General features: G+C 47.1%; 1 protein-coding gene across 2 annotated transcripts in view; it reads left to right on the top strand.

Moving 5' to 3' along the window:
* Window positions 1-1,554: 1,554 nt before the first annotated feature.
* Window positions 1,555-10,572, top strand: part of lamb2l (laminin, beta 2-like) — a 148,159-nt gene continuing 139,141 nt past the window's right edge. Inside the window, exon 1 of one of the 2 annotated variants that reach the window (XM_067998345.1) lies at window positions 1,555-1,633. The gene's annotated coding sequence lies outside the window, so the exon portion shown is untranslated. Of the gene's footprint in view, window positions 1,634-2,115; window positions 2,180-10,572 lie in introns of those variants that run through there. The other variant, XM_067998344.1, reaches the window with a different exon arrangement.

The raw sequence follows: 10,572 nt of genomic DNA, 5'->3' as shown, positions 1-10,572 counted from the left end.
CCCCTCAGTCTTCTCTTTTCTAGAGAAAAGATTCCCAGCCTGTTCAATCTTTCCTGATAGGTAGAACCTCACAGTTCTGGTATCATCCTAGTAAATCGTTTTTGTACTTCCTCCATAGATAAATAAATGTCAGCTTTGCCCACATCCCAAGAATGAAGAAACCTCTCTCTCCAGTATTGAGTGTCTTGCCTGCATGGCGATCAATCCCTTCATAGACAGAATTCAGCCGACTCGACCTGTTGACTGGTTTTGGTTATTTGTTGGATTTGCTCGTTTACAGTCATAGAATCACACAGCACAGGAGGAGGCCATTCAGCCCACTGCACTTATGCCGGCTCTTTGAAAGAGCTATCCAATTAGTCCCATTCCCCTGCTCTTTCCCCATAGTCCTGTAAATTTTTTCCCTTCAAGTATTTATCCAATTCCCTTTTGAAAGTTATTATTGAATCTGCTTCCACCGCCCTTTCAGGCAGCGCATTCCAGATCAGAAAAACTCGCTGCGTAAAAAAAATTCTCCTCATCTCCCCTCTGGTTCTTTTGCCAATTTTCTTAAATCTGTGTCCTCTGATTAACGACCCTCCTGCCACTGGAAACAGTTTCTCCTGATCTACTCTATCAAATCTCCTCATCGTTTCAAACACCTCTATTGAGAATATAAGAAATAGGAGCAGGAGTAGGCCATTCGGCCCCTCGAGCCTGCTCCGCCATTCAATCAGATCATGGCTGATCTTCGACCTCAACTCCACTTTCCCGCCCTATCCCCATATCCCTTGATTCCCTTGGTGTCCAAAAATCTATCCATCTCAGTCTTGAATATATTCAATGACTCAGCATCCACAGCCCTCTGGGGTAGAGAATTCCAAATATTCACAACCCTTTGAGTGAAGAAATTTTTCCTCATCTCAGTCCTGAATGGCCGACCCTTTATCCTGCGACTATGCCCCCAGGTCTGGACTCACCAGCCAGGGGGAAACAGCCTCTCAGCATCAACCCTGTCAAGCCCCCTCAGAACCTTATATGTTTCAATGAGATCACCTCTCATTCTCCGAAACTCCAGAGAGTATAGGCCCATTCTACTCAATCTCTCCTCAAAGGACAACCCTCTTATCCCAGGAATCAATCTCCTCATAACCTTTACTGCTCTAAGGCGAACAATCCCAGCTTCTCTAAGTCTCTCCACATAACTGAAATCCCGAGTACCATTCTAGTAAAAAGTCCTGAGATTCTTTTAAATTTTGCCACGTGTAGCCCTGGCCGCCTGTACTCCCCCTGGGGCAAGACTAACCTGTCAGAAACAATTCACAGAGCCTGAGAATAGAAAGCTTTTTGCTTGCAGACGGCCGTTCAATACGTTTGAGTGGACAGGAGGGAGAATGGGCTTCATTGCATTCCAGTGTCGTAGCAACGGGACTTGCTTTCAGAGAGAGACGGAGTGAATTTACATTCTGATTGTTCTGCACCATCCCGTTTGGAAAAAAAAATAACTCACGTTCTGGGATTGGCTATTTCTAGTTTGTTTTTGTTCAAGGTTTCTTTTTATATCAAGTTAGTTCCCCTCGACTTTCACACACATTCTGTCAAGAGCTGTGTACAAGTCTGTACACTGATTCCCTTACCTGGTGCAGGAGACCCTGTGAGTAGATACACATTTAACGTGACTTGAAATTTAAAACATCTGTTTATCTGTAACTTTTCCATCTCCTTTTCACTCCTTTTATTTTTAACAGCTCCCCATTGTCTTGTTGCAGCGTTAAGTTCAATGTCCGATGTCCCCCTGCTTTGTCTCCACACTCTCTGCATTCATTCATTCATTCTGCCCATGTTTATTCAGGTTTTCATCCTAAACTTTCCACCCCCCCCCCCCCCCCCGCCCTGCCCGCCTGTTCTTTCACACTTTGCCTCCTGTTCCTCGCCTGCCTCCTGTTGCTCGGCTTGTGAGTTGCCTCACCTGGCTCGATTGGCCACTCTTGATGCGCGGGGCTTAAGCAGAGAGTGGCGGTCGGCTATTCGGCATTGTAAGGCATCACGGCGAGGGGGGTGGGGTGGGGGCCGGATGATCTGCCACGCCCCCCCACACACACTTTCCAGCAGGAGTCGCCCCAAAGCCTTTAGGAGTGAGAACCGTGTCTGATTCCCTCTCTCTCTCTCTCTGTGCCCTGGTTCCAGGTGCTGAGCTCAGGTAAGTCAGCACAGTCTGGGACGGGGGGGTGGGGGTCGATCTGTCAGGTGTCAGGCTGGGAATTTGCCCCCTTTTACTCCAGGTTTCTGACTGTGGGGGGGGGGGGGTGGTGAAGGGGGTGAATCTCACTGTGAACCAGGGGGCTGCCCCATCCAACTCTCTCGATACGCGCCTGCTTTACCTGTGGCTGATTTCACCTTTTTTGCATCGAATTACTGATCCTTTGCCCAGACTGATCTTTGATCTGCCGGGTGGGTTTTTTATTTTTGTGTGTGTGAGAAACTTTTGAAAACTGCTGTGTGAGACACGGATTGATTCATCTCCACCGACTCGGTCTGTGCTTTGGATTCGAAAAAGGTTGCGTTAATCAGGAGCATTTTTCAAAAACGTTGTTTAAAACATTCAGAAAGTTAAGATGAATCTTTCCATTTTCTACTTGTTTTGTTGCCAATGGTTTTACGTGTTTTGTGATTCTAACGCTGTGATTTATACATAATATAATGTCAAATACAGGATTTAAAGAGGTCCTGTCCTCTGAGTGGAAATAATTAAGGTTTGTTTTCACTTTTATTCTGAGAGGTGCAGGGACAGGCTGGACTGCGAGTCTTTTCATCTCTGCAGCGTTTGGGGAAATAAACGGAGCAGTTAATTTTGTAAACGTTGTTTCGATAACTCCAGCCCCCCGGATCGACTCTTAAGGAGAGGGGGGTGACCGCGATGTGTCTCCGGGACTGGGGGCTGACAGTCCCCCGCTGATCCTTTCTGTGCCTCCGGGATCTTTACTGAACCGGGAGGCAGTGATTGGTTTTGTAAATTAATGAGCTGCAGGGAGAGGCCACCGACCGTTGGGTTTGTTCCTACCTATTTGTCATATTAAAAAAATCCTGAGCAATGTTTGGTCGGTGAGAAGGCGAATTGAAATACAAACAGCCCTTCCCATCAGAACCCCCACCCAGTGTCCAGTCCTGGTCAGTTTCCCATCAGAACCCCCACCCAGTGTCCAGTCCTGGTCAGTCTCCCATCAGAACCCCCACCCAGTGTCCAGTCCTGGTCAGTCTCCCATCAGAACCCCCACCCAGTGTCCAGTCCTGGTCAGTCTCCCATCAGAACCCCCACCCAGTGTCCAGTCCTGGTCAGTCTCCCATCAGAACCCCCACCCAGTGTCGAGTCCTGGTCAGTTTCCCATCAGAACCCCCACCCAGTGTCCAGTCCTGGTCAGTCTCCCATCAGAACCCCCACCCAGTGTCCAGTCCTGGTCAGTCTCCCATCAGAACCCCCACCCAGTGTCCAGTCCTGGTCAGCTTTCCATCAGAACCCCCACCAGTGTCCACTCCTGGTCAGTTTCCCATCAAAACCCCCACCCAGTGTCCAGTCCTGGTCAGTTTCCCATCAGAACCCACCCAGTGTCCAGTCCTGGTCAGTTTCCCATCAGGACTTCACCCAGTTTCCAGTCCTGGTCAGTTTCCCATAAGAACCTCACCCAATGTCCAGTCCTGGTCAGTTTCCCATCAGGACCTCACCCAGTGTCCAGTCCTGGTCAGTTTCCCATCAGAACCTCACCCAGCGTCCAATCCTGGTCAATTTCCCATCAGGACCTCACCCAGTGTCCAGCCCTGGTCAGTTTCCCATCAGGACCTCACCCAGCGTCCAATCCTGGTCAATTTCCCATCAGGACCTCACCCAGTGTCCAGCCCTGGTCAGTTTCCCATCAGGACCTCACCCAGTGTCCAGTCCTGGTCAATTTCCCATCAGGGCCTTACCCAGTGTCCAGCCCTGGTCAGTTTCCCATCAGGACCTCACCCAGTGTCCCGTCCTGGTCAATTTCCCATCAGGGCCTCACCCAGTGTCCAGTGTCCAGTCCTGGTTAATTTCAGGCAGTGAAACTGAACCAGTGAAGACAAGTCAACAAACCATTGGACACTGGCTGTTAATCCCGAGCAGTGTGCGGTTTTCAGCCTTCGGCCCAGGTCATCTAGAAGGTGATTTGAGTCATTGATTCACTGACAAAATATGAAGGGATAAAGAGGTTGGCATTCTGCCCTGGATAGGGGTACAGCTCTCCCAAAGTCATCTGCAGAAAGCCCTTAACATTATGTCTTCCTGCTGCTGGACTGAGGGAGATGAGGATGAGTACAGATAGAGATTGAATGCTGCGTGTGGCCTGATGGTTCCTGATCTGCTGCGACCCTGGGAACGTTTGGTCGAGATAGGGAACTAGTTAGGGATAGACAACGTAGGCAGTGAGATTAACCAGTGTCTGGGCTGTTACTAGGTCTACCTTTGGGAGAGGGGGCCGAGAGACTGCAGCCTCTCCTCAGGAGATCAAATGGGTCAGGTAAAGAAAGACGGAACTTGCATTGATACAGTGCCTGTGACCACCTCAGGGCGTCCCAAAAGCACTTTACAGCCAATGAAGTACTTTTGAAGTGTAGTCACTGTTGTAAGGTAGGAAACGTGGCAGCCAATTTGCGCACAGCAAGATCCCACAAACAGCACCAAGATAGTGACCAGATAATCTGTTTTTAGTGACGTTGGTTGAGGGATAAATATTGGCCCAGGACACCTGGGAGAATTCCCCTGCTCTCCTTCGAAATAATGGCCGTGGGATCTTTTATGTCCACCTGAGAGGGCAGGTAATGACTTGCATTTATATCGAGTCTTTCACCACCTCAGGGCATCCCAAAGTGCTTGGAGACAAACATGGGAATGGGTTGTCTTGCATGCACCTGTCAGACACCCGGCTAATCAGAAATAAATCATCAGGGGCCACTGGGGAGAGATCGGACGGTATTGGCAGGTCCGCTGTATGGTACATTTGTGGTGAGTTTACAAACCCTGGTTTATTGTATTGTGTACCTTTGCTGGACTGAGAGTCAGAATCTTGTTTTTAGTGTATTTTTTGGGTCTGTAATGTTAATGCCACATGACTATTTCCCATTTGAAAAATTAAATGTGTCCATCCTAATACCTCAGGTACATCAAGCAGCCTAACGGTGTCTAATATGCTGCATTACAGAGTACTGGGTGGGAGGGTCTAGCAAGTCCCTGAACTCCATACCCCCGCCCCTCAAACTCTACCTCCTTTCTCCATCTTCTCCTCCTCTCCGTGTCTAATGGCACACGAGACAACCATTTCTTCCACTTTCCATCCAGCAGATTGGGTTTTATCCGTAATAAAGCCCCCTTTCTATGTGGACAAATCGTTAGCCTAACTCACAGCGCCCACCCCCCCCACCGACCAGGAGAACCCACTAGATGCGATGGAGGAGGTCACTCCTCTCCCATCGGACATGAGTGTCCTGCTGGATATCAATTCAGAGACCAGAACTCCCGTCTGTGCTCACTGGGCCTGCCTGGAGCGCAGCTCAATCCCACAACCTTCCTACTTGGAGGTGGGAATGCTGCCCATCGAGTCAAGATTCGCTCCTCTGGGTGCCAGCTGTGACTCAGTGGGTAGCACTTTCACCTCTGAGTCAGAAGGTCGTGGGTTCAAGTCCCCCTCCAGAGACTTGAGCCCATAATCAAGGCTGACACTCCCAGTGCCAGTACTGAGGGAGTGCTACACTGTCAGAGGTACCATCTTTTGAATGTGATGTTAAACTGAGGCCCCTGTCTGCCCTTTCAGATGGACATAAAAGATGCCACAGTCACCATTTTGAAGAGCAGGGGGAGTTCTCCCCAGTGTCCTGGGCCAATATTTAACCCTCAACCAACAACACTAAAAAACAGATTATCTGGTCATTTATCACATTGCTGTTTGTGGGATCTTGCTGTGCACAAATTGACTGCTGTGTTTCCTACATTACAACTACACTTCAAAAAGTACTTCATTGGCTGTAAAGTGTCATGAAAGGCGCTATAGAAATGCAAGGCCTTTTTTTTCTTTCTTTCCCTCCCTCCATCTCCAGTGTGTTAATATTAAGACTCATCACACCGACTCTCACTCAAGCTCGAGAAACGCTGTGTAATTCATTCACTTGTTGTGGCAAATTGGTTTTACTGGTGATTTGATGGTCAGAGCTGTGATTCATAATCCTTACGTGGTGACCCAGAAACAAATATCAGATTCCTGTGTTAGTGAGACACGGCAGTGACGTCAACTGGCTCTTTATTCTGCTTCTCAACCTTTTGTCTTCGATAAATGAATCGTAAAAACAAGCACCCCAAAAGTTCATGGCTACGATCCCCCTGTTCCCTCCAGCGCCAACCCCTGCCAGAATCTGGCATTTCCATGATGCCAGGGGGTGCCCGCAGCACCATGGGCACATCTTGGGCACGTGCCAGCCACACACTGCTGGAAAGTTCAAAGACTGTTGCGTTCCAAAAAAGGCTAATGGAATGTTGGCCTTTATCTCAGGAGGGGCTGGAATACAAAGGGGGAGGAAGTTATGTTCCAGTTGTACAGAGCTCTGGTCAGACCCCATCTGGAGAGACTGCGTCCAGTTCTGGGCACCGCACCTCAGGAAGGATATATTGGCCTTGGAGGGGGTGCAGCGCAGATTCACCAGAATGATACCGGGGCTAAAAGGGTTAAATTATGAGGACAGGTTGCACAGACTAGGCTTGTATTCCCTCGAGTATAGAAGATTAAGGGGTGATCTAATTGAGGTGTTTAAGATGATTAAAGGAATTTGATGGGGTAGATAGAGAGAAACTATTTCCTCTGGTGGGGGGAGTCCAGAACAAGGGGGCAGAACCTTAAAATTAGAGCCGGGCCGTTCAGAGGTGATGTCAGGAAGTATTTCCTCACACAAAGGGGAGTGGAAATCTGGAACTCTCTCCCCCAAAAAGCTGTGGATGCTGGGGGTCAATTGGAGCTTTGAAGACTGAGATCGATAGATTTTTGTTGGGTGAGGGTATCGAGGGATACGGAGCAAAGGCAGGTAAATGGAGTTGAGGTACAGAGCGGCCATGATCTAATTGAATGGCAGTATAGGCTGGAAGGGCTGAATGGCCTCCTCCTGTTCCTGTGATGGGGGGGCTGGGAGCCTCGAGGGGAGGGAAGAAGGTTGGATGGAGAAGTAAACAGAATACCTGGAATAAAAACGTAAAATGCTGGAAATACAGAGACGGTAAGTCAGTATCTGCGAAGAGAAAAAGGCACTGAAGACTTTACCGGGTATGCAGCCTTGGTCAGGACTGACCAGGATATTTATGGTCTGCTACCCAAACAGGGGTTGCCTTGCTGTTTGTCACAGCAGTTCCTGTGGGATCCTATCAGCCTCAGTTAGATGGAGTACTTTATTGCTCTCTCGTTCTATCCCAACCAGGTAAACACAGTCAGATATTGTTAAAACAATCAGGTGGATGTTTTGAAAACTGAGAAAACAGTCAAGGTACTTAGTGAATGAGCAGCTTACTGAGCACCAACCTCTGCCACTTCAGCCCGAGCTCCAGCTGACCCGAGATATCCTTGTACTGAGCTCTCCCCTCACCTCGTTTTACCCACAGTAAAACTCCAAATTAGAAAATCTCCATACAACTTTATACCCCTCAGCCCTTTTAATGAAAAGAGCCCCAGTTTCTCACTTTGTAATTAAAGCCTATCCTCCCTAGTTTCACCTCTACCCCTTCTCCATGACCTTGAGGTACTTCCTAAAGTAAGGAGCCCAATCTAGACACAAACTGCGATCTAACCAACGATATGTACATGTTTCACATCACCTCTTTGCTTTTGTAATCCGTGTCCCTGTTTATAAAATGTAGGGGCCCATATGCTTTTTTTAAAAAAGCTTTTTCAAACTCCACTTTTAAACATTTGTGTATCTCAACCCTTAGGTCTCTCTGCTCCTCGACTCCTTTTAAAGTTTAACCGTTTAGTGTATGTTTCCTCTCCTTATTCCTCTCCCTAAATTTATCGTCCGCCATTTCTCTGCAATTAAATTTCAGTCGAATTCTATCTGCTCAACCGACTTTGTCTACCGACTGTGTCTTTCTGAAGCTGATTACAATCTTCTTCACATCTAACTGCACTCACGATTTTTGTACAATCTGCAAGATATATGTATGTTTCCTGTCCTTTACTCATCTTCTTATCCCTGCTGCCAGACTCCCTGTAATACATATGCCGTAATTCTATCAACAAGCATTCTTGGTGGTACCTTATCCAACACCTTGTGAAAATCATATACACAACATCCACTGCATGTCCTTTTCCCATACACTCATTATTTCATCAAAGACTCTATTACATTTGTCAGACATGTCTTGCCTTTTACAAACCCATGCTGGTTGTCCTTATTCGAATGTCTTTCGAAGTGAATATTAATTTTAACCTATATTATGGTCTCTAGAAGCTTAAACACTGTTGACGTTGGGTTGATTGGTTGATAGTTGAGAAAGAAAAGAAAGACTTGCATTTCTATAGCACCTTTCACAACCTCAGGACGTCCCAAAGCATTTTACAGCCAATGAAGTATTTCTGAAGTGTAGTCACCGTTGTAATGTAGGAAATGCGGCAGCCAATCTGTGCACAGCAAGATCCCTCAAACAGCAATGTGATAATGACCAGATAATCTGTTTTTTAGTGATGTTGGTTGAGGGATTAATATAGGACGGGACATCGGGGAGAACTCCCCTGCTCTTCTTCAAAATAGTGCCTTGGGACCTTTTACATCCACCTGAGAGGGCAGACGGGGCCTCGGTTTAGCATCTCATCTGATAAGACGGCACCTCCCAACAGAGCAGCACTCCCTCAGTGCTGCACTGGGAGTGTCAGCCTGGATTATGGGTTCAAGTCTCTGTGAACCCACGACCTTCTGACTCAGAGATGAGAGTGCTACCCACTGAGCCACAGCTGAGAGTGCCAGTTACCAGGTTTATTGCTTTCTTAACAGGAGAGTTACAATGTCAACCCCCTGGCTCATCTTTCATATCCAGGGATATTTCAAGGATTGTGGCCTGAGCCTCTGCTATTTCCTCTCTGACTTGTCTCACCGTTCGAGCTGAGATGCCATCAGGGCCCAATGCCTTTTCCACTTTGAACTCCACAAATTAATTTTCAGTATTCCTTATCTGCCACTTTCCTATCTAATTGCTCCACCTGGCCCTCTTGCCCTGAGACTATATCATCAGTAACTGGACTCTTAATGAACACAGTGAGGGTAATTTTAAATCAAAAGCAAAATACTGTGGGTGCTGGAAATCTGAAATAAAAGCAGAAAATGCTGGAAAAGCTCAGCAAGTGAGGCAGCGTCTGTGGAGAAAGAAACAGAGTTAATGTTTCAGGTCGATGACCTTTCGTCAGTGGGGGTAATTTTAACGCTGTGCGATAGTGTAAAATGGGCAATAGTGAATCGACTGCCTGTTTTACATCTTTCCCCATTTTTACTTCCATTTACTATTGCATAAAGTTAAAATTACCCCCAGTGTGTGCTTTGATTTTACATAGAATAACATAGAATGTACAGCACAGAAACAGGCCATTCGGCCCAACTGGTCTATCCCGGTGTTTATGCTCCACACGAGCCTCCTCGCCTCCCTACTTCATCTCACCCTATCAGCATATCCTTCTATTCCTTTCTCCCTCATGTGTTTATCGAGTTTCCCCTTAAATGTATCTACACTATTCACCTCAACTACTCCTTGTGGGAGTGAGTTCCACATTCTCACCACTCTCTGGGGAAAGAAGTTTCTCCTGAATTCCCTATTGGATTTATTAGTGACCAGGGGAAGTAGTTTTCTATTGGTCTATCGTGATTTGCCCTGTTCTGCAGTCATGGTTCAGATTAAATATCCTGCGGACAGATGAGTTTCACACCGTGCGACATTTTATAAGACGTGATAGAATCATAGAAAGATTACAGCCATTCGGCCCATCGAGTCCATGCTGGCTCTATGCAGGAGCAATCCAGCTATTCCCTGTAGCTCTGAAATTTTTTCCTTTCAAGTACTTGTCCAGTTCCCTTTTGAAGGCCATGATTGAATCTACCTCCACCAACCCCTCGGGCAGTGCATTCCAGATCCTAACCACTCGCTGTGTGAAAAAGTTTTTCCTCATGTCACCTTTGGTTCTTTTGCTAATCGTCTTAAATCTATGTCCTCTGGTTATTGACCCCTCCGCCAATGGGAGCAGTTTCTCTCTATCTACTCTGTCTGGACCCTTCATGATTTTGAACACCTCGATCAAATCTCCTCTCAATCTTCTCTGTTCCAAGGAGAACAACCCCAGCTTTTCCAGTCTATCCACGTAACTAAAGTCCCTCATCCCAGGAATCATTCTAGTAAATCTTTTCTGCACCCTCTCTAAGGCCTTCACATCTTTCCTGAAGTGCGGTGCCCAGAACTGGACACAATACTCCAGTTGTGGCCGAACCAGTGTTTTATAAAGGTTCATCATGACTTCCATACTTTTGTACTCTATGCCTCTATTTATAAAGCCATATGCTTTTTTA

This window comes from Heptranchias perlo, chromosome 17, assembly GCF_035084215.1.
Source record: "Heptranchias perlo isolate sHepPer1 chromosome 17, sHepPer1.hap1, whole genome shotgun sequence".
Taxonomy (NCBI): domain Eukaryota; kingdom Metazoa; phylum Chordata; class Chondrichthyes; order Hexanchiformes; family Hexanchidae; genus Heptranchias; species Heptranchias perlo.
This window is presented reverse-complemented; position numbering and strand designations above follow the sequence as displayed.